Source organism: Schistocerca nitens, chromosome 1 (assembly GCF_023898315.1).
Source record: "Schistocerca nitens isolate TAMUIC-IGC-003100 chromosome 1, iqSchNite1.1, whole genome shotgun sequence".
In the NCBI taxonomy this organism is placed as follows: Eukaryota; Metazoa; Arthropoda; class Insecta; order Orthoptera; family Acrididae; genus Schistocerca; species Schistocerca nitens.
In genome coordinates, this window is record NC_064614.1 from 48,468,581 (window position 1) to 48,488,170 (window position 19,590).

The following is a 19,590-nucleotide window of genomic DNA, read 5'->3' on the forward strand; positions in this document are numbered from 1 at the left end:
ATTTTAACTTTGTCATTGTTTACAACGTACCACATTAGTGTACAGGAAGTAGAGGTGAACAATCTGGTACGAGACATTTGTTGTTTACCTTGTTGGGGAAAGTCCCTTAAATTAGCCTATAGAAATTACCTAACCTTCAGCACATGCACGTCACGCAAAAATTTCAGTGTTCTCACGCTCTATTCGCGCAAACTGTTAGCCCTAGAAAAAAATGAATGGAACCATTTTTGTAGGCTGTTTAATGTAGTTTACTTCTGTACTGCGACGAATTTTCGCTCTAGGTGAGAATTTAGTGTTATTTAACGAAAACGTACAAAAGTGATATAGACTGTCTTCTTTCTCGGAAACGATTTGGAATATAACATATGTCCATATGGAAATTTTTTGTTCTAAATCAATAATACTATCAGCGCTCAAAGCACGTACCTTTGAGTCCGACTTACACTGTTTTTGTGGTAGAATTGCAGCAAAGCTTGAGTCCAAGCAGGGCTCTCACGACTAAGCGAGCACACATTGGCTCAGATAATCGCGACAGCAGCTCTTACGTCTGCTACTGTTTCTTTCGAAATAATTGTGAAAATTGACGAAAGAAGGCAGTACGTGTCAAGGGACAGATTTCGAGACGTGTGTACATTATTCTAATAAGAGCTGAGTCCAGTTTTTGAGCGACATGTGGCTCACCCGTCGTAGAAGATCGAGGCGTGAGATGAACAAAGGAGCGGTCTTCTGCACACAGTGTTGTGGCCCGAGCTACGATCGGACTTCATCGTACAGTGTTAACCGACAAGGACAAGACATGACTCACATCGGATTCATACTAAAAGGGACGTGTTCCTGTCAATGAATGCACTTCCATCTCAACCAGTTTCTGAGCGAGCTTTGGAGAGGGAACTGCACGCAAACGAAAATTTAGAATCACATCCCTTACGTAGAGGTCGTTGCTCATAGCGACACGTGAAACAACAGGTCTTCGATGGGCAAAAAAACACAGACCCGGTCAGTAGCCGACTATAGTCGTGCAGTGTGGCACGAACGTCGCCATTTTTCCTCTTTTGTACAGATGAAAGACTTCCAGCGTGCGATGGTACCATTCCGTTTCACTTAATTAGTCTCTCGCTAATTAGGAATAACCTTTATTGGACCGTGGGACATGGGCCTGACACGGTAACGATCGCTTGCAGCAGCTGCTCGGTAATTACTGTTAGACTGTGCACGCAATTCATGGCAAGGTGGTGAAAATGAGCTAATACACATGAAATAATTAAATAAAATTTTAATATGGAGCCAGAACTGATAACTGTATTATAGCTTTGAGATGACAGGTAGCTGGGAACAAACACAACTGGAGAACGTTAACTGAAGTTCTCGAACCTACCTCTATGTGTACTTGCAGACGATCTTAACATTTCAAACGCACTAGAACAAAAGACATTTATATAACATATCCGGTAATTAAGTATGCGACTAACTTTCAGTGCAGCAATGGCACAATGCACACGTTGGTTGAAGGTCATTTAAGCAATAGTGTGAGAAACATTCAATTTTTACAAATGAAGGATTGCAGAGTTTCACTTTATATCTATTAACGTGAAATCAATATTTAACTGAACGTGCTTCTGAAATGTAACTGTGCTTAATAAATCTTCAGTTTCGTCACATACAATGAGAGTATTATTTTAAATAAATTTTGATCACCATAGTGTCTCTACCTTTTAATAATGAATTTGGCACTTCACGTTCTTAAATTCAATTTCATTGTAACTTACATAGCGAGTGTAACTTTCACTACAGCAAGTTGTTTTACTGTTTATACAGTTCCGCTGCATTAGTTGCTTTCATGATACACTAATTTGACTGGTACCAGCTTCCACTGTAGACGCTGTTAAACACGAAATACTTTAAGCACATGGAACATAGGATCAAGACTCGTTCATTACTTATGTAATGAAACACAGAAGACCAATTGCAACGATAAAACAAATAATTATCTAAGTAAAATCACCACACTTGAGACAGCTTGGCTTCACAAAAACCGAGCGAGGTGGCGCAGTGGTTAGCACACTGGACTCGCATTCGGGAGGACGACGGTTCAATCCCGTCTCCGGCCATCCTGATTTAGGTTTTCCGTGATTTCCCTAAATCCTTTCAGGCAAATGCCGGGATGGTTCCTTTCAAAGGGCACGGCCGATTTCCTTCCCCATCCTTCTCTAACCCGAGCTTGCGCTCCGTCTCTAATGACCTCGTTGTCGCCGGGACGTTAAACACTAATCTCCTCCTCCTCCTCCTCCTCCTTCACAAAATGAAAACTCATCTTTGCACACCAGCTTCCTGTGAACGAGTCCACTGATTGGACAACACTTGTAATAGAAATAAGTTACGTTGCGACGTCAGTGGGCAGTTTCTTGTCTCACTTGTAAATGCTACGTAATTGCCACAGGTGCAGTAAATTAAATAATTCGTTCCATTCCTCAGCTCATAATTCAGATAAGCTGCTGTTTCTATTGTGTGGTTAACCAGCCAAGAGTCACAAGATAAATTGCGATGTCCAGTTCATCCTCACATGAGCTGGCTGTTACATACTTGCAGAAATATGACGTTCCAACTACTGAGCACAAACAAAAACTCCTCAAAAATGCAGGATCGTAATCCGATTTTTGTCCGTAGGTAATTCTCCTAACTGGGTTAATCTCTAGTTTCCTTACAGCCATTACGCTCTCGTTATTTACATTGATATGTTTACAGTTACATTTACTTATACATTTAATACACAGTAATATTTTAGTATTAAAAGTTTGGATGATGAACAAGCAGTCTTTGGAAAGTGATACAGAAAGTAGTTAATTATTTACAATCTTCGTCGCTGAGCAGTACAATACATAATCGCCTTCTGCCGACTGTCGTTAATTTTTACTACTACCGCTAGATGTTATAAGCATCTAATAGCCATATTGGCGTCTGTATCACGAGAGATGCTTGCGCTCTAGATCATGTAGTTAAGGCAAGGATATGAAACTTGATCTTTAAAAACTTATGTAGTGGTTAAGGTGTGTGGTCACAAGTGTAAATACTTGCAACCCACAGAGTATCGATGTTGTAGTTCAGGTGGAAAATGATCCTGCAGTATTTGGAGGTATTTGCCGGACCTTAAGGCCACACACATATTATTCCGAGAAGCTGAACCAGGAATTCTATTCCATCCCTCCAGGTGTCGTTGCTCTGTTGTGGCTGTAATGTTTTGTGGTTCCTGTCTGAATGAGGAGAGTGTGGCTTGGTAGTTGGGTGGCCAGCTTCCTCTCACTTCAGCACAAAATGCACACATGGTTAAAATGCACAAAATTATAGGAACCAATTGAGTACTCAATGATATCCAATCTAAAGTTCTGTGGTTAACAGCAATCAAATAACATGTACAAATTCTTGAATCTTGTCCGTGTCCATATCACAACTATATACAATGACTAACGTATAAGGCGCGAGGTGACAACTATCAGTGTAGACCTGATGTTATACCAGTTCGATTTTACACAGAGTACGCGAAGAAACATGCCCCCTTCTTGCAGCGGTGTACCGTAGGTCTCTAGAAGAGCGTAGCGTTCCAAAAGATTGGAAAAGGGCACACGTCATCCCCGTTTTCAAGGATGGACGTCGAACAGATGTGCAGAACTATATACCTGTATCTCTAACGTCGATCAGTTGTAGAATTTTGCAACACGTATTATGTTCGAGTATAATGATTTTTCTGGAGACTAGAAATCTACCCTGTAGGAATCAGCATCGGTTTCGAAAAAGACGATCGTGTGAAACCCAGCTCACGCTATTCGTTCACGATACTCAGAGGGCCATAGACACGGGTTCCCAGGCAGATGCCGTTTTTCTTGACTTCCGCAAGGCGTTTGATACAGTTCCCCACAGCCGTTTAATGAAAAAAGTAAAAGCATATGGACTATCAGACCACTTGTGTGATTGGATTGAAGAGTTCCTAGATAACAGGACGCAGCATGTAATTCTCAATGGAGAGAAGTCTTTTGAGGTAAGAGTGATTTCAGGAGTGCTGCAGGGGAGTGTCGTAGGACCGTTCATATTCACAATATATATAAATGATATTTTGGATAACATCCGAAGTTCACTGAGGCTTTTTGCGGATGATGCTGTGGTATATCGAGAGGTTGTAACAATGGGAAATTGTATTAAAATGCAGGAGGATTTGCAACAAATTGACGCATGGTGCAGGGAATGGCAATTGAATCTCAATGTAGACAAGTGTAACGTGCTGCGAATACACAGAAAGAAAGATCCCTTATCATTTAGCTACAATATAGCAGGTCAGCAACTAAAAGCAGTTAATTCCATAAATTATCTGGGAGTAGGCATTAGGGGTGATTTGAAATGGAATGACCATATAAAATTAATCGTCGGTAAAGCAGATGCCAGACTGAGATTCATTGGAAGAATCCTAAGGAAATGCAGTCCGAAAACAAAGGAAGTAAGTTACAGTACATTTGTTCGCCCACTGCTTGAATGCTACCCACCGGTGTGGGATCCGTACCAGATAGGGTTGATAGAAGAGTCAGAGAAGAACCAACGGAGAGCAGCGTGCTTCGCTACAGGATCATTTAGTAATCGCGAAAGCGTTACGGAGTAGATAGATAAACTCCAGTGGAAGACTCTGCAGGAGAGACGCTCAGTAGCTCGGTATGGGCTTTTGCTGAAGTTTCGTGAACATACCTTCTCCGAGGGGCAAGCAATATATTGTTCCCTCCTACGTATATCTCGTGAAGAGACCATGAGGATAAAATCAGAGAAATTGGAGCACACACGGAGGCATATCGACAGTCTTTCTTTCCACAAACTATACGAGACTGAAATAGAGGGGAGAACCGATAGAGGTCTCAAGGTACCCGCCGCCACACGCCGTCAGGTGGCTTGCGGAGTATGGATGTAGATGTAGGTGTAGAAGACCAGAGCACAGTGCGACGTATTGAGCTGTAATGTGAGCTGAGCCAGATGCGACGTACTGAGGTACTGAGATTGAGACAGCTGGGTCGGCGGAGGCTGCCTATATGCACGATGCCCGAGCGTTATCGGCGCCTATACTCGTACTGGGGGAGTGTACTGGTCTTCTCTTGCCATAGGGGCAATTAGTTCACCGCTGCCATATAATGTTTCCTAGTGCCGACCGTGTGCTAGCGTGGGCGTACGCCAGCACAAGCCCTTTCCTCCACATCGTCATGACGAATGTGATTTGTACAGACACGTCTTATCAGATGACAACGACTGTGTTCTCTGGGCAACGTGCATACTCTCCTGATTTTTAGCTAACACTCAGAAATCCTGTCACCTTCACTGGTCGGCTACGTCAGCATATCTTAAGTTCATAAAAAATCTCTGGGACCTTTTGGAACAGCGGGTGAAAATTATAAATCAACATTTCTCCAATTTGGTAGCTATACGAGATAAGTTCGTGGGTCTCATGGAGTACCCTAAAAAACTTCTTGGTTCTGTTTGTCGCAGAAATATGGCCGTTATCAAGACCTGGGCGTTGTCCACCTGTATTAGCGAGATGGCCCCTGGAGGTCACTAATTTTTTCCCCAGTGTGCTTAAATTCTCTATTCGTGTGCCTGTGGGCGGCTAAGTAGAAGGAAAGGTTTGTTGATGACATCGCTATTCTCAGTGAGATTGAAGAAAAACTAAAAATCTGGTGAATGGAATGATTCGGCTAAAGAGTACAGAACATGGGCTGAGGGTAAATTGAAGAATAAACGTAGCTCCATTCAGGATTCAGGAGCATGCGACAGCGGCTGTTCGATGAAGGATAATAATACTATACCAACAGCCATTATACAGGGTGTTACAAAAAGGTACGGCCAAAATTTCAGGAAACATTCCTCACACACAAAGAAAGAAAATATGTTATGTGGACATGTGTCCGGAAACGCTTACTTTCCATGTTAGAACTCATTTTATTACTTCTCTTCAAATCACATTAATCATGGAATGGAAACACACAGCAACAGAACGTACTAGCGTGACTTCAAACACTTTGTTACAGGAAATGTTCAAAATGTCCTCCGTTAGCGATGATACATGCATCCACCCTCCGTCGCATGGAATCCCTGATGCGCTGATGCAGTCCTGGAGAATGGCGTATTGTATCACAGCCGTCCACAATATGAGCACGAAGAGTCTTTACATTTGGTACCGGGATTGCGTAGACAAGAGCTTTCAAATGCCCCCATAAATGAAAGTCAAGACGGTTGAAGTCAGGAGAGCGTGGAGGGCATGGAATTGGTCCGCCTCTACCAAATCCATCGGTCACCGAATCTGTTGTTGAGAAGCGTACGAACACTTCGACTGAAATGTGCAGTAGCTCCATCGTGCATGAACCACTTGGAAAGGCACATGTTCTAGCAGCACAGGTAAAGTATCCCGTATGAAATCATGATAACGTGCTCCATTGAGAGCAGGTGGAAGAACATGGGGCCCAATCAAGACATCACCAACAATGCCTGACCAAACGTTCACAGAAAATCTGTGTTGATGACGTGATTGCACAATTGCGTGCGGATTCTCGTCAGCCCACACATGTTGATTGTGAAAATTTACAATTTGATCACGTTGGAATGAAGCCTCATCCGTAAAGAGAACATTTGCACTGAAATGAGGATTGACACTTTGTTGCATGAACCATTCGCAGAAGTGTACCCGTGGAGGCCAATCAGCTGCTGACAGTGCCTACACACGCTGTACATTGTACGGAAACAACTGGTTCTCCCGTAGCACTCTCCATATAGTGACGTGGTCAACGTTACCTTGTACAGCAGGAACTTCTCTGACGCTGACATTAGGGTTATCGTCAACTGCACGAAGAACTGCCTCGTCCATTGCAGGTGTCCTCGTCGTTCTAGGTCTTCCCCAGTCGCAACTCGAAGGCTGGAATGTTCCGTGCTCCCTAAGACACCGATCAATTACTTCGAACGTCCTCCTGTCGGGACACCTTCGTTCTGGAAATCTGTCTCGATACGAACGTACCGCGTCACGGCTATTGCCCCGTGCTAATCCATACATCAAATGGGCATCTGCCAACTCCGCATTTGTAAACATTGCACTGACTGCAAACCCACGTTCGTGATGAACACTAACCTGTTGATGCTACGTACTGATGTGCTTGATGCTAGCACTGTAGAGCAATGAGTCGCATGTCAACACAAGCACCCAAGTCAACTTTACCTTCTTTCAATTGGGCCAACTGGCGGTGAATCGAGGAAGTACAGTACATACTGACGAAACTAAAATGAGCTCTAACATGGAAACTAAGCGTTTCCGGACACATGTCCACATAACATATTTTCTTTATTTTTGTGTGAGGAATGTTTCCTGAAAGTTTGGCCGTACCTTTTTTTAACTCCCTGTATAACGAGTGTTCGTACTACTGTTACAGCATTATTACATTAAACCAAGGAAAGACGAAGTAATGAGAAGTAGCAGAAATGAGAACAGGGAGAAGCTGAACATCAGAATTGTGAATCACGAAGTAGATGAAGTAAAGGAATTCTACTAACAACATGACGGACAGAGCAAAGAGGATGTAAGAAACAGACTAGCAGTGGCAAAAAGTGCATTCATGGCAATGATAAGTCTACTGATATAAATATGGGCTTTAATTTCAGGGGCCGGCCGGTGTGGCCGAGCGGTTCTAGGCGCTACAGTTTGGAACCGCGCAACCGCTACGATCGAAGGTTCGAATCCTGCCTCGGGCATGGATGTGTGTGATGTCCTTAAGTTAGTTAGATTTAAGTAGTTCTAAGTTCTAGAGGACTGATGACCAAAGAAGCAAAGTCTTATAGTGCTCAGAGCCATTTGAACCATTTAATTTCAGGAAAAAATTTCTGCGCACATGGACGGTGGGAAGACAGTTACTGAAGATAATGGAATCGTTTGTGATGTAGAGCTACAGCATAATTTTGAAAATTTGGTGGACTGATAAGGTAAGGAATGAGGAAGTTCTCCGCAGAATCGGCGGGGGGAAAAAGTGGGGACAGGACGATATGACATATGTTAACACATAACGTCGATAATATTAGAGGTAGCTGAAGAGGGTAAAAAACCGTAGAGGAAGATGGAGATTCGTATACAGCAAATAACTGTGGACATAAAGGGCAATCGCTACTCTGAGATGAAAAGGACTGCACAGGAGAGTAATTCATAGCGGGCCGCATCAAACCACCCGCAAGGACTATGACATATAAAAAACATAATAGAAGTAATCCAAGCTGACTTAAAAAGGATGGGATAGGCCACATCCACAGAATCTGCTTGAGTACCTGAGCGGGAATTTGAACCATATACATATAATCCTCTTTCCTCAGCCCTTAATACCGTATTTTACATTCAGAATACTGTATCAATTTAAATATGTTGCAAAAGTACATAAGTGTCATGGTCGGAATTTACTACAACACGATGGCGTAGCAGTCGTAACATATACAGAATAGAAAGGAAAATTCTAAACAGAAATGAATATTCAATTTCTGATTCTGGTGTATCGTCTGAAACACTTTGTCCCCGTTTTCCACTGGAACTTTGTTTCACGTTGTGCGACAGAGTGGTATCTTGTTTACTAAATTTAAACCAGTCCACAACACACACTTGCATGTATATTGACGAGCTAGTGTTTTGGACTGCAGAGTTGGGTGTAATCATCCATTGAACGAATCAGCAGCAGAATATTTGCTGATTTCATTTGCGACTGGACGAATAATCCCGTCGGCTGAGCTGGAAATCCAAACAGCTGCCCTGCTTTGGCTAGCAGGGCCATGAACAGCGAGTGTTTTTAATCCCCTGCTAATGGCTGAATGCGAGTACCGTTCTCTGGCGCATAAACCCATAAAAAACCAGCCTCCAAGGGTGGTACACTCAAATAGCAAGAGGGAAGTGTGAAAAATATTTTCTGTTCTGTATTCGTCCTCCCTCTGACTGAATAATTTTCCTTGTCTCTCACTCTGAAACGTATAATTAAGTTTGACATAACACAATAAAATTCAGTGTTGAATGTATGTAAACTGCAAATTGACATAATTTAGGTTAAGGCTATGAAACAGAAAAGTACCCGAAAGAAGAATAACTTAATGTTTTTATATATACAGTAAGCAAGTAATTCACTTACTGTAGGGAAGCAGAAGACGGGGTTTTGTCACATCACAAGCATTTTTATTATTTATCAAGAATCATAACTAACAATATTTAGAAAGAAGACAGCTATTAAGGCTTTAGGAGACGAAGCATTTTTTTTTTAAATTTAATACTGAAAAAGAGTCATTAATAGTGATACACTGTGCTATTGTTTATTTCTTTACTTAAGTTAAACAATCTGTAAATTCCGACAACCAGTAATTTTCATTGCTTTGATGAAAGAAAAATTTTAATTTAGAACTTAGAAAAATGTAACTGGTAAAGAATGGTGACTTGACAAGAGAAGTCATTTTATAAATTTCCTTGTTGCGTCAGGAGGTACACTGTATTTTCACAAACAACATTATAGAAGAAGTTTCATATAACGTCATTAAAATACGCAAGGAAACATCAAAGGCATGGAAAAAAGGGTAGTGTCTGTGTGTAATTTCTAAAACAAAATAAAAAATATGTAAGTCACCTTCTGAAAGGCAGTATAAGGCAATGGACGTGGTTCAAGCACTGTTCGACATAAAGGCTTAACGCGTAGCTAAATTACAAATCAGTGCACACTCGACGAAAATTTCGTACTTGATGGAACTGTGTGTGGCTGCAAATATGTTTGAGAGATCAATTCTGTATGCTGCACCAGGACTTTCAGTGGAAGGCTCCTACAGACCAATTTGTAACGTTTAGATGTCCGCAGCTCGTGGTCTTGCGGTAGCGTTCTCGCTTCCCGCGCACGGGGTCCCGGGTTTGATTACCGGCGGGGTCAGGGATTTTCTCTACCTCGTGATGACTGAGTGTTGTGTGTCTTCTTCATCATCATCATTCATCCTCATTACGGTCGGAGGAAGGCAATGGCAAATCACCTCCGTTAGGACCTTGCCTAGTCGGCGGCGCGGGTCTCCCGCATCGTCCCCTACGCCCCTTGGAGTATGGCACCTCATCATCAACAGAATTAAGTTGTGGCTTAACCGACCCTTTGGTAAAAGAATTTCTGGCTGAAGGCAATCATCTGGCTTCTTCATAGTCATGAGTCATGCCTGAACAGCCCGCTTCTGAGTCCCAGTCCACAAACAATTTTAACTGATTAGGAAGTACCAATGTAAAGCATATTGCTTCGATCATACACTGCCTCCAGATTTCTCTTGGGTATCTGATTTTTCCTTAAATATAGTATTCGAACATCGAAGTCAAAAAGTCTTTTACGTCGATTTTTCTCGGCAAATCAACAAATCAATATCGTTGTTTTGGAGCGACGTTTCGAACCTATTGGCGAAGACCTTGGTTACTGTCAGATCCTACTTTTGATTACTTCAGTGCCTTGTTTTTCGTTTCATGGTGTCGTGCCAGGCTGGCCAGCTGCGACAATCTACATCTACATCTACATCCATACTCCGCAAGCCACCTGACGGTGTGTGGCGGAGCGTACCCTGAGTACCTCTATCGGTTCTCCCTTCTATTCAAGTCTCGTATTGATCGTGGAAGGAAGGATTGTCGGTATGACTCTGTGTGGGCTCTAAACTCTCTGATTTTATCCTCATGGTCTCTTCGCGAGATATACGTAGGAGGGAGGAATATACTGCTTGACTCTTCGGTGAAGTAATGTTCTCGAAACTTCAACAAAAGCCCGTACCGAGCTACTGAGCGTCTCTCCTGCAGAGTCTTCCACTGGCGTTTATCTATCATCTCCGTAACGCTTTCGCGATTACTAAATGATCCTGTAACGAAGCGCGCTGCTCTCCTTTGGATCTTCTCTATCTGTTCTATCAACCCTATCTGGTACGGATCCCACACTGTTGAGCAGTATTCAAGCAGTGGGGTAACAAGCGTACTATAACCTACTTCCTTTGTTTTCGGATTGCATTTCCTTAGGATTCTTCCAATGAATCTCAGTCTGGCATCTGATTTACCGACGATCAACTTTATATGATCATTAGATTTTAAATCACTCCTAATGTGTACTCCCAGATAATTTATGGAATTAACTGCTTCGAGTTGCTGATTTGCTATTTTGTAGCTAAATGATAAGGGAACTATCTTTGAAAAATGGCTCTGAGCACTATGGGACTCAACTGCTTTGGTCATTAGTCCCCTTGAACTTAGAACTACCTAAACCTAACTAACCTAAGGACATCACAAACATCCATGCCCGAGGCAGGATTCGTGCCTGCGACCGTAGCTGTCGCACGGTTCCGGGCTGCGCGCCTAGAACCGCGAGACCACCGCGGCCGGCGGAACTATCTTTCTATGTATTCGCAGCACATTACACTTGTCTACATTGAGATTCAATTGCCATTCCCTGCACCATGCGTCAATTCGCTGCAGATCCTCCTGCATTTCAGTACAATTTTCCATTGTTACAACCTCTCGATACACCACAGCATCATCTGCAAAAAGCCTCAGTGAACTTCCAATGTCATCCACAAGGTCATTTATATGGGAGTCACGGGTGTCGGGGAGGGGGGGGGGCGGGAGGATGTAGAGGTTGTGAGGGAGTGACTGACTGTCGAGTGTCTGGATGTCGAGAAGGCCAGTCTGTCCTGTCTATTGATGGCGCTGTAGTCAGGGAACGCTCCTGGTGTACTTTGACCGTGCGTCGCCACAAGCAGAGATGAGGTCGAAGTCGCTGTTTCTGTTTACTACATATTTCTGTAATTTTATTTCTATTACTTCATACATTACAGACTCTCATAAACACTTGAAACGATGTACAGGTTTTTGTCATCGAAGTTGAACGTCTACTTCTCGTTAGAAATACCACATAGAACTGATATTATGAGAAGTATGTGGTAGGCAGAGATCCCCCGGAAGAGTACGAAGAAATTAATCTACGACTGAAATACCTAGTGTAAATCTCGTTTGATTTTATTGGCTGGAATCTGTATCAGGTAGGATTACCGACTGAGACGAAGAAGATGCATAAGAAAAGAAAAACCGGCACGTTTCTTCATCAATTCGTTTATAAAGCATTATGCCCAAACTCATCAACGTCCAGTGGCAGAGATATAACGGAGACGTTGCGGAGAGGCTTTGTGTTACATTCTGAGAGCATTCGTTCCAAGAGGAGTCAAGGCACTATATTAAAATACTCATGTTTTTGGGACGATATGGTATCGTAATTTATAATATCAGAAGCCAAGATCGCTTGATGTCATGTCATGACGTTTTTGACAGTAAGTAGCTGTCATATTCAAATTCACAGATTTCCCAGGAACATGTCTACATATCAGTCTGGTCGACACCCTGAGAACATGCTCCAGTTAAAGTAATACGGCTCTTCATTGCTTTGTCAGATACAGAAAGAAACTTGGTGATGCGTCGACGACCAATCAGTCTTCCTGAGTTGTCGTTGGATCATCATTTTTACTCGTGTACAAGACTAATATGTAGTTATATTTCTGAGAAATCTGAGAATTCAAAGACGATAGCTAGCTACTGACGAAGCCGATAACGAAATAAACTACTTCGCGTCATCTGTCTTGCATTGCAAGATACTAAACATCAAAATAATCTCACGAGCTTCTCGCGATTTGATCATTACCGAGAAATCGTAGAAATTCGAGCTCACATAAAGACTTATCGATAGAGCTTCTTCAAGTGCACCATTCTCGAACGGTACTGCAAAGGAGGAAGAATCACAGAGCTACCAGGAGTATCTAGGTCCACATGCTGTAGACCAGCTTACATGGAATAGATGCATCAGTAGACATAGGTGTCATATGTGAAATGTCGGTGGACGCCCCAGGATAAGGAAAAACCAAAGGGGTATGAGAAAGGTGGAGATCATTTATCACAAGTCATTTGTTACTTCACAAGGGTCCAACAATCTCTCATTGCACAGATACCAAAACACTAATAAAATACAAATGATTCAGGCAGTGACTCCAAAATTTCTTCAATTAAAGCAATTGATGATTAAACGAACAAAATGCACCAATTTAGGAAATTCTAACAAGCAAGTAGTACAATTAAATGCAACTCAAACACTCGTTTCTCGTTGGGCAACATTGACAGCAGTGATGCTAAAGATCATAATTCCAACATTTGCCTGGCCAAAGGGGGTGCTTGACATTATTGAATATAACTTACAAGAAGAGTAGTAACATAAGAGTAATGTAAGTAGTAAGGTAAGAGTCCCTGGTATCTGACGATCTGAGGCCCATTAAGTACTAATATTTTGTGCCTAGAGTATAGGAACCATTCTCAACACAAATATGCAATATCTGATCAATCAGAGAAGCCCCTTGGGCATAATCAAGACACTGACAGGGAAACATTATAAAATACAGGAAAGCATGGAAGGGGCAGCTACGGCGGGCCAGGTGTGATTAAAATGGTTTACAAGAACAGGCACTTCTAGTTAAATTAATGCATGATTGCTACAAGATAGAAACACAACTTCTGAGGGATGCCATGGCAAGCCAGGAGGCCGCAACGTCTCAGAGGTTACGGTGAGGCGGGAAGCGGTGCGACACCCGCACGCAAGTACGCAGGTGACCCGGACCGGCTACGCCAAGAAACCTAAAGGTAATAGATACCACCCCAGGGCAGCTCATCCAAACGCTACGAACTGCTAGGAAAGCCGAGAGCAAAGAAGCAGATATGTAATTGATGCATAATAATCATAGAACCTTCCCCCCATGAACCATAGACCTTTCCAGTGGTGGGGAGGCTTGCGTGCCTCAACGATAGAGATAGCCGTACCGTAGGTGCAACCACAACGGAGGCCAGACAAACGTGTGGTTCCTGAAGAGGGTCAGCAGCCTTTCCAGTAATTTCAGGGGCAACACTCTGGATGATTGACTGATCTGGCCTTCTAACACTAACCAAAACGGCCTTGCTGTGCTGGTACTGCGAACGGCTGAAAGCAAGGGGAAACTGCGTCCGTAATTTTGCCCGAGGGCATGCAGCTTTACTGTATGGTTAAATGATGATGGCGTCCTCGTGGGTAAAATATTCCGGAGGTAAAATAGTCCCCCATTCGGATCCTCCGGCGGGGCTTCTCAAGAGGACGTTATCAGGAGAAAGAAAACTGGCGTTCTACGGATCGCAGCGTGGAATGTCAGATCCCTTAATCGGGCAGGTAGGTTAGAAAATTTAAAAAGGGAAATGGATAGGTTAAAGTTACATATAGTGGGAATTAGCGACGTTCGGTGGCAGGAGGAACAAGACTTCTGGTCAGCTAAATACAGGGTTATATTTACAAAATCAAATAGGGGTAATGCAGGAGCAGGCTTAACGAATAAAAAAATAGGAGTGCGGGTAAGCTATTAGAAACAGCATAGTGAACGCCTTATTGTGGGCAAGATAGACACGAAGCCCACGCCTACTACAGTTGTACAAGTTTATATGCCAACTAGTTCTGCAGATGACGAAGAAATTGAAGAAATGTATGAGATAAAGGAAATTATTCAGATAGTGAAAGAAGACGAAAATTTAATAGTCATGGGTGACTGGAATTCGATACTAGAATAGGAAGAGAAGGAAACGGAGAAGGTGAATATGGATTGGGGGTAAGAAATGTAAGAGGGAGCCGCCTGGTAGAATTTTGCACAGAGCACAAGTTAATCATAGCTAACACTTGGTTCGAGAATCATAAAAGAAGGTTGTATACATAGAAGAAACCTGGAGGTACTGACAGGTTTCATATGGATTAAGTAATGGTGAGACAGTGATTTAGGAACCAAGTTTTAAATTGTAAAACATTTCCAGGGGCGGATGTGGACTCTGAGCACAATCTATTGGTTATGAATTGTAGATTAAAACGAAAGAAAATGCAAAAAGGTGGGAATTTAAGGAGATGGGACCTGGATAAACTAAATCACAGGTTGTACGGAATTTCAGGGAGAGCATAAGGTAACAACTGACAAGAATGTGGGAAAGAAATACAGTAGAAGAAGAGTGGCTAGCATTGAGGGATGAAGAAGTGAAGGCAGCAGAGGATCAAGTAGCTAAAAAGACGTGGGCTAGTAGAAATCATTGGGTAACAGAAGAGATACTAAATTTAATTGATGAAAGGAGAAAGTACAAAAATGCAGTAAGTGAACAGGCAAAAAGGAATATAAACGTCTCAAAAATGAGATCTACAGGAAGTGCAAAATGGCTAAGCAGGAATGGCTAGAGGACAAATGTAAGGATGTAGAGGCTTATCTCACGAGGGGAAGATAGATACTGCCTACAGCAAAATTAAAGAGACCTTTGGAGAAAAGAGAACCACTTGCGTGAATATCAAGAGCTCAGATGGTAACCCAGTTCTTAGCAAAGGACGGAAAGCACAAAGGTGGAAGGACTATGTAGAGGGTCTATACAGGGTGATGTTCTTGAGGACAATATTATGGAAACGGAAGAGGAGGTAGATGAAGATGAAATGAGAGATATGATACTGCGTGAAGAGTTGGACAGAGCACTGAAAGACCTAAGTCGAAACAAGACCCCGGGAGTAGACAACATTCCATTAGAACTACTGACAGCCTTGGGAGAGCCAGTCCTGACGAAACTCTACCATCTGGTGAGCAAAATGTATGAGACAGGTGAAATACCCTCAGACTTCAAGAAGAATATAATAATTCCAATCCCAAAGAAAACAGGTGTTGACAGATGTGAAAATTACCGAACTATCAGTTTAATACGTCACGGCTGCAAAATACTAACGCGAATTCTTTACAGACGAATGGAAAAACTGGTAGAAGCCGACCTCGGGAAGATCAGTTTGGATTCCGTAGAAATGTTGGAACACGTGAGGCAATACTGAACCTACGACTTATTTAGAAGCTAGATTAAGAAAAGGCAAACCTACGTTTCTACATTTGTAGACTTATAGAAAGCTTTTGACAATGTCGACTGGAATAATCACTTTCAATTTCTGAAGGTGTCAGGGGTAAAACACAGGGAGCGAAAGGCTATTTACAATTAGCACAGAAACAAGATGGCAGTTATAAGAGTCGCGGGACATGAAAGAGAAGCAGTGGCTGGGAAGGGAGTGAGAGAGGGTTGTAGCCTCTCCCGGATGTTATTCAATCTGTATATTGAGCAAGCAGTAAAGGAAACAAAAGAAAAATTCCGAGTAGGTATGTAAATCCATGGAGAAGAAATAAAAACTTTGAGGTTCGCCGATGACATTGTAATTCTGTCAGAGGCAGCAAAGGACTTGGAAGAGCAGTTGAACGAAATGGATAGTTTCTTGAAAGGAGGATATAAGATGAACATCAACAAAAGCAAAACGAGGATAATGGAATGTAGTCGAGTTAAGTCATTTGATGCAGAGGGAATTAGATTAGGAAATGAGACACTTAAAGTAGTAGAGGAGTTTTGCTATTTGGGAGCAAAATAACTGATGGTGGTCGAAGTAAAAGGATATAAAATGTAGACTGGAATGGCAAGGAAAACGTTTCTGAAGAAGAGAAATTTGTTAACATAGAGTATAGATTTAAATGTCAGGAAGTCGTTTCTGAAAGTATTTGTATGGAGTGTAGCCATGTATGGAAGTGAAACATGGACGATAAATAGTTCGGACTAGAAGAGAATAGAAGCTTTTGAAATGTTGTGCTACAGAAGAATGCTGAAGATAAGGTGGGTAGATCACATAACTAATGAGGAGGTAGTGAATAGAATTGGGGAGAAGAGGAGTTTGTGGCACAGCTTGAATAGAAGAAAAAGGGATCGGTTGGTAGGTCATGTTCTGAGACAGCAAGGGCTCACCAATTTAGTATTGGAGGGCATCGTGGAGGGTAAAAATCGTGGAGGGAGACCAAGAGATGAATACACTAAGCAAATTCAGAAGGATGTAGGCTGCAGTACGTACTGGGAGATGAAGTAGCTTGCACAGGATAGAGTAGCATGGAGAGCTGCATCAAACCAGTCTCAGGACTGAAGACCACAACAACAACAACAATCATAGAACGTATGAAAATGCTAAGATGAATACGAGAAACTCAATGAGAGTGTGGCCCCTAGCCCCGACCAAACCTTACGTATTACAACAAGGATTACTAAGGGGATTAACCGGTTAATCTTAGAATAACATATAAAAAAAAGTTAATGTAAAAACCAAGAAATCACAGAGTTCGCAAACACATTGTCTTCAGTGACTTAAAAGGTAACTGGCAAATCTTGAGTGCTAACACTCAAGCAATTGCAGTAGTAATTATATCGAGAACAATAAATATTAATTTTTTGAAATTGGCAAAATCTGACCAGAATTATGGAAATTTATCACCCAAATGAGCCAAGATTCACTGGGGTGCCAGTGTTGGCTTACCACGGCCGTAATCAATTTTATAATTGCTACGTCAGTCAGTGACGCAATAACTTCTAATACTAATACTTAATTTCGGCTCCAGTGGTCATTAATACACGTGGTGGCCTAGAACATGTGACAGAATTAATTTATGCCCCGAATGACAAGATAAACATATACTGAAAAAGTTGCAATTACAAAAAATTTTAAGATATCAAATATGGCACTCAGGTAATTTCAAACAGAGGCACCAGGGTAAATTTAATGCTTGAGACAGAGTGACGGAGAACCACAGGCAGTCCTGCGTAGCGGGAGCAACTTCAACCAAGGAGCACATGTGTCACTCAACTAACGAATACCTTACCCCCCAAAGGGCAGAATATATGCCACCAGAAAATAAAACAACACTCTGCTGGATTTCAAAAAAGGATATGGAATGATAAGGTGTGCTGGCCCTCAACTACGTACCCTCCGACTCAACGTTGAAATATTAAAAGATTTGGCTGATTTCTTTGTTTGGTGACTTGGATACGTAGTTGCTGCATTACAGGCCAAATACTGCTGAGTATACGATACGAATACACAAATGAATAGAATGGTCGAAAGTTTATATCACTCAGCAACTGCGAATTATGAATGAAACATATAAATTTATAAGTGAAAGATTGCAATTAAATAAAATCTGCAGGCACTATCTTAACAGCTTTAAATGATGAGTACTATAGTAGAAGTACTTTTGAGAATGCGGTATATTTCTGCAAAACACTTAATGGTCCAGCAGTTAAATAAAATACAGGGTGATTCAAAAAGAATACCACAACTTTAAAAATGTGTATTTAATGAAAGAAAAATAATATAACCTTCTGTTATACATAATTACAAAGAGTGTTTAAAAAGGTTTTTTTTCGCTCAGAAACAAGTTCAGAGATGTTCAATATGGCCCCCTCCAGACACTCGAGCAATATCAACCCGATACTCCAACTCGTTCCACACTCTCTGTAGCATATCAGGTGTAACAGTTTGGATAGCTGCTGTTATTTCTCGTTTCAAATCATCAATGGTGGCTGGGAGAGGTGGCCGAAACACCATATCCTTAACATACCCCCATAAGAAAAAATCGCAGGGGGTAAGATCAGGGCTTCTTGGAGGCCAGTGATGAAGTGCTCTGTCACGGGCTGCCTGGCGGCCGATCCATCGCCTCGGGTAGTTGACGTTCAGGTAGTTATGGACAGATAAGTGCCATACAGTTGATTGTGGAATTTGCAGCTCTCTGCTAGCTCTGCGAGTCGATTTTCCTGGGCTGCGAACAAATGCTTGCTGGATGCGTGCTACATTTTCATCACTCGTTCTCGGCCGTCCAGAACTTTTACCTTTGCACAAACACCCATTCTCTGTAAACTGTTTATACCAACGTTTAATACACCACCAATCAGGAGGTTTAACACCATACTTCGTTCGAAATGCACGCTGAACAACTGTCGTCGATTCACTTCTGCCTTACTCAATAACACAAAAAGCTTTCTGTTGAGCGGTCGCCATCTTAGCATCAACTGACGCTGACGCCTAGTCAACAGCGCCTCAAGCGAACAAATGTACAACTAAATGAAACTTTATAGCTCCATTAATTCGCCGACAGATAGTGCTTAGCTCTGCCTTTTTGTCGTTGCAGAGTTTTAAATTCCTAAAGTTGTGGTATTCTTTTTGAATCACCCTGTATAAGTTGAACGACAGGGAAACAACAGATTCCTACTTCATGTAATTAGTTATGAACAACAACATAGCTCGTGAGATAATCACACAAGAGCAGAGGTCGGCACTCCGAAATATTTCTATTCTCTGCGACCACGCGCAAACTGCTCCACTGTCCAAGTCTTTCCGCCGACCCCACGTCCGTCGCTCCGTCGCATCCAGCACTCACTCCCGGGTCCTGTGCCGTACCGTCCAGCACCGTCGCACTTCCCCAACTACCTCGTGTCCTCTCCGGAAACGATGCTCCTCCCCAACCTCCATGTGTCTCTCTTAGTAACGAGCGCTGTGATTGACTAGAGCGCTCCCTCCATGTCTCCAAGCCAACGTGCACTCACAAACATACTGAAACACATACCACACACTGGATTTACATTTAAATAACTTGAAATTAAATAAATACTCCGACGGCTGCACCATAAACACGATCTAA